The sequence below is a fragment of the Oncorhynchus keta genome, chromosome 17 (assembly GCF_023373465.1).
Source record: "Oncorhynchus keta strain PuntledgeMale-10-30-2019 chromosome 17, Oket_V2, whole genome shotgun sequence".
NCBI lineage: Eukaryota > Metazoa > Chordata > Actinopteri > Salmoniformes > Salmonidae > Oncorhynchus > Oncorhynchus keta.
The window spans coordinates 15,962,529-15,968,528 of NC_068437.1; positions in this window are offsets into that span (position 1 = coordinate 15,962,529).

Consider the following 6,000-nt stretch of genomic DNA (forward strand, 5'->3'; position numbering starts at 1 on the left):
GAGGGAGAGGAGGCCTGGTCTAAGGCACATTGTGGATTCAGAGAAAGCAATGCCATTGGTTGGCCAGCTTTTAAGCGGCCATGGCGGTTTCTACAGCTTAGTCTCAAGGATATACCATTCATCTGCAGGCCGGCAGATGAGGCAATAGCAGCACAACACTTAAGACTATGTCACACAGCCTTCACTCAGCTCGCCCACCATCAGCACTCACTCAGAACTACAATAATAGATTTCCCTGACAACACCAGCTAGGAGCAGTGAGGGTCTTCATTGTGTAATTGTAATGGCTTAAACATGTGATTCCAGTAGAGTTGTGGCTTTTTGCTGGTTCCACTTGACCAAGACATGGATGTAAGATCTAAGAACATGTCTTGCCCTTAGATGTTTGTGTGTCTGCTTTCCCAGATTTTGAATGAGCTACAGCACCATGATGCTCCAGGGACAAGTACCGAGACATTTTGTGGAATTTACTGAGCGATACCCGCCCCTATGACGAAAAAAAGAGGATTAAGTGTATTGTCTTAAGATAGATTTTTAAGCCAGAGGCTCACGCAACATTGTGTGAAAGTGTCATTGAAGTATGAAGGGTAGAAATGGAGTTTTCTTGCATTGTCGTCAGAAGAACCAGGCCTGCTTAGAACTGTGATCAAAACCAGAAAGGCATTAACAATAGACACAGGAATACAATCCACATCAGCTCACAGTCATGTGCTGTACATGTACTACAGGGCCTAATACCGTACTGGAGGGTAACTGTCGGCTGAGAAGCAAACAGACAAATTGTTACATTACAGGCTCGAGTTCTCACTGGATCAAACAAGTCCTAACCAGAAGGCATGTACCACTGGTGAGGTCTGTATTCTGAAAATGTTCTGGGCTTTTCAATTTAGCATGCTGTAAGTCTTTCCCTTGGAGGATCTAAACTTTCAACATTTGTCCATAAACATGGTTGTCTTATATGGGGTTATAATTGTGTTATTTCATACTGCATCATACAATCACCATAAGCTGGGGCTGGGTGCTGTGCCATGGCTGGTGAGGAGACTATGTGAGAGGTAAACATGCGGAGGGCTGGTCCTCTGACAGGAATTTCACTCTTTGCCTCGCAAATGGCACCCTGTTCCTATATGGTGCACTACTTTTGACCAGGGCTCATAGGGCTCTGGTCAAAAGTAGTGCACTATGTCGGGAGTAGGGTGCCATTTGTGACATAAACACTCTCTGCTGCAGCAGTGATACGTAGTGTAACCTAATTGTACAGTGGTCACCCACCAGGTCTAAATAGAGGAGGAGACCACACAGTAGGACAACCCAACAGGAGGAAACGCTCAGAGACACAGGAAGACACTACTGAGCCTTCTTTACTGATTGTTTTACTTTGGAGTCATCCATCTTTTTTGGTCATATCCATGTCTTTCTTCGTTTATTTCTCTGTGACTCTGCTTCCCTTTCCCTCTGTGTCTCTATGTATTTAGTCCAATAAAAGGGATGTCATCTCATGCACATTGAAGCATACAGTATGTGCCCTTGTGGTGACAGTGTTGACACAGAACAGTCCCCTGACTGTCAGCCAAAACTGTTGTCAAGCAAAGTATAACGTTTGTCAGGATGACATTGACATTGACAATGACCTGAATATTAGCAGCTAATCTGTGTTATACAATTTAATTAAGAGATGACTTGGTTTGATTGACTTGCTGTCTTGTGTGCCTCAGACAAAAAACATTCACCTCAGTTTGGCTTGAGATAGTGGGCTGGCGGACGACGTAGCTAGCCGTGTCACTCCTACAGTGCGGTTCCTTTTCTATCCACAGGAAATTTTTCTTATTTATTTGGTGTAAAATAGTGTAAAATGTTGATTCTTAAAGGTTTTAAACATGATGTCTCGTTTACTTTTTTTGTTGGACCCCTTTTTCTCCCCAATTGGTAGTTACAGTATTGTCCCATCGCTGCAACTCCCGTACAGACTCGGGAGAGGAGAAGGTTGGGAGCCATGCGTCCTCCGTAACACGACCCTGCCAAGCCACACTGCTCGCTTAACCCGGAAGCCAGCCGCACCAATGTGTTGGAGGAAACACCGTACAACTGGCGACCGAAGTCGATGTGCATGTGCCCGGCCCGGACAAGGACATCCTGGCCGGCCAAACCCTCCCCTAACCCGGACGACGCTGGGCCACTTGTGCGCCGACTCATGGGTCTCCCGGTCGTTGCCGGCAGTGACACAGCCTGGGATCGATCCCGGGTCTGTAGTGATGCCTCTAGTACTGCGATGCAGTGCACCACTCTGAAGGTAGTCTTCTTTCCCTTTAAAAACATACATAATATTGATGGGAATATGATGCATTTTGAATACTTATTTTCAGTGGATGTGGGAGTTTTTGCCATGTCCCAGGTGTTATTTATAGACGTCTACGACAAATATAAGCCATAAAATACTACAAATATTTCTTCATTATTTTATAGTCCTATCTCGTTCATCAATTATTGTATTCATTATTATTATTATTATTATTATTATTATTATTATTATTATTATTATTATTATATTATTCATTATAATTGTATTTAACATTTTCTGTGTGTTCCTGATTTCACTTTCCGCCCTGTTGATTTGTGGTGATTCTCCTTTAAAAACAGCCTCTTCCCACATCACGTTCAGCAAGTGACATATTTGTTTTTGGTGGGAAAACAACGGTGAAAAAAAAGTAAAAATAAACACCTGGTTGTATCTATTTTAGATGTTTCATGATGTTAGTCTGTTTGTCTCACTCATACATTCCCACACCGTGAGGCTAAATTATTGGGAAAATGTATCAAATATGTTTGATATAGTCCTCTTCAAGTGTTAACCATCATGCTAGCTCAATCTCAATCACCCACAGAGCTATGGCTAATTTAGGCTCCAAATATCCACCCGGTAAGGTTCCACCCTGTTAATATTATGCACCTAACCGTGGTGAGGAATTCAACCCAAAAAAATTGGGGGGGGGGGGTTCCCGAGATTGACCAATATGCTTTTCTGAAATTCAAACATGTCCTTTTTTTGAGGTCCAAAGGGCACCAGATAGTATGAATGACGCAGTCCATCAGTGCAGAGGCCTCTAAGCCAGAAGTGACAGTGGTTATGTGAGCTCCAACACAGTGGGTTAGAACACAAGAGCTTCATGCCTTGGATGTAAGATGGGGACGGTTGTGATTAATGAGGTGATAAGTACAGTGCGTAACCCTGAGGCAGTCGGCCCCATGCTGCTCCCCCTAGAATCTCTCAACAACCCAGGGAAAACAAGTGGTGTCTTCAGGAATATGTGGCTTCTGCTACGTCGTCCGCCAGCCCAAGTTTAGATCTCCCCCCTCCTGCTAATGACACATTCAAATTAGCCGCGGTTAGGGTTTCTTTAAATACACAGTTGGATTCACACAAATTCTTCTCCCCACCTCACCTCTCTCTGGTCTGGCCTGAGCAAACCACACTTCGGGGTCACTGCGCTCTCCAAGAGCCAAGCCAGACCCATAATTTTGCTTTTGTTGCAGATGTAGCCTCAATGCCTCAAATATAAAGACACAGCTAGGACGGCTTGGGAAGGTCAGAGTAGAGAGAGAGGGGGAAAGAGAGAGCGGTAGAGTGAGAGAGAAACCTCACATAGCAGTGAGGTGAAGGGTGAGCTGTTTTCAGCGCAGTAAGGAAGCCTTCACTATACAGAGTGTGTGTGGACAGGAAGAGCTGGGTAACGACGAATAGATTCAGCCAAACCACCAGCCATTACTGACCATTACAGCCAATGGCCATTCATTCTTCTGGATCAGTCTTCTGTCCTATTAGGTCACGACCAGCACATAGGGAATTCTCTGTTAATGGAGACGATCAAGTCAAAGTATTTTCTGACAGTCGAATGAATTACGTTGTACTGTCATTGCATTTTATGTTGTTTTTATGAGCTCTCTGTTGCAAGCAACTGCCTTTGAAATAGCCTGGAAAAACAAACCCGAAGTTTCTCCTTTTATGACCTCATGAATTGAGTCTTCTCGCTAACAATCCCTGCTTGTAGCTGCAGGGATTCGTCTGACTTCCTTTTCATTATATCGTTTATGAAGGATGAAAACAGTCATTTTCATTATTTTTCGGTGGTTGACGATTACCGCGCTGCATTTGCTTGCCATTGGCTGTAAGGTGAAGAACACTGACCCTTTTCTCAGAATCGTAGTGTTTTGTGGAAATGTTCAATTTACACAGTAAACGCTCTGTCGGAATTGTTCATTCGTGAACATTATGTCGCCGAGGAACACGTTGAAACAGTGACTTACAGACAGGTTGTAAACACCCTTTGTATCATTCGTTTGTCTAGACACTGTCAGTGTCAGTGTGGAGATTATCCCCTTAGTTCCATTATTTGGTCCACAAACATTGACCCTCTTTGGCAATGGTACTATGTCTTAGAATATCAAAGCCATGGTTGTGAGTCAGAAGATCTTCCATCCACCACCATAGATGGCTATAGCCTCGCTGCCCAGTTGACATCTGTGTGGGCCAAACCTAATCGCTAGCACACGATGAAAGGTTTTCTGCCGTTCACCACTTGCTGTTGAATGCAAACTGGCGTCATGCACTGCACACACACACACACACACACACACACACACACACACACACACACACACACACACACACACACACACACACACACACACACACACACACACACACACACACACACACACACACACACACACACACACACACACCGCGGCCGGACTTTCGTTGTAATAAAAACGAGAGGAGTGGGTGGCGGTGGGACAGTGAGCTACATAGAGCCCCAAAAGCCACAGTTTCCTCAGTGAAAACAAACACAGCTAGTTTCTGGAGGACCAGGCCAGTCAGTGCATCATAGTGCCTGACCTCACAAAGTTTCCCTTTCAGGCCAGGTTCTGGACTCACTGTTCCTCCTCCAGCAGGGACCCAGCTGTAGAGATGTGTGACCAGAGGGCCAGACTGACTGCAGTGTTTCGCCAGCCTGACGGCCATACATTTCCACAGGCCCCAGCCACAGCCCAGCAACCACCAGCCCCTGAAGTGTCATTGGATGTTGGACATTGGACATGGACTGGGAGATGTGTGAAATGTCCAGGGTCTACAGGTCCAGACTCCAGTGTGGCCCCAGCCCAGCAAACATCGGCCCCTGGAGAGTAATACGACTCGCTCCACTTTGAGAAAACACTCTGATCATTGGCTTAAATGGTGACTTCTTATTGGCACATTGGTATTTTGTATGTCTCACATGCAGGGGCTTGGTTTAGCTGTTGATGGCTACGATATAGGCCTATCATAGTTAAGTTTCTTACGATAGACAGTTGTTTAGGGTGTTGTTGTTGTAACCAAAGTACTGGATGGGTGATTTGAACTATTAGAGCCATCATGCTGCGTCTCTTACTAGTTTACTCTATAACACTCATATAACACATTACATTACAGATAGTGGTGGAAAAAGTACCCATGTGTCGTACTTGAGTAAAATTAAAGATACCTTAATAGAAATTGACTCAGGTAAAAGTGAAATACTAGTTGAGTAAAATACTTGTCGAGTAAAAGTCTAAAAGTATTTGATTTTCTATATACTTAAGTATCAAAATTAAATGTAATTGACATTAAAAGTAAAAGGATACATCATTTCAAATCCTTATATTAAGCAAATCAGACGGCACGATCTTCTTGTGTTTTTATATATACCGACAGCTAGTGGCACGTCCCAGCACTCAAACATAATTTACAAACTAAGCATTTATGTTTAGTGAATCTGCCAGATCAGAGGCAGTAGGGATGATCAGGGATGTTCTTTTGATACGTGCATGAATTGGACCATTTTTCTGTCCTGCTAAGCACTTAATGAGTGTAATGAGTACTTTTGGGTGTCATGGAAAATGTATGGAGTAAAAAGTACATTATTTTCTTTAGGAATGTAATGGAGTAAAATTAAAAGTTCTCAAAAGTATAAATAGCAAAGTAAA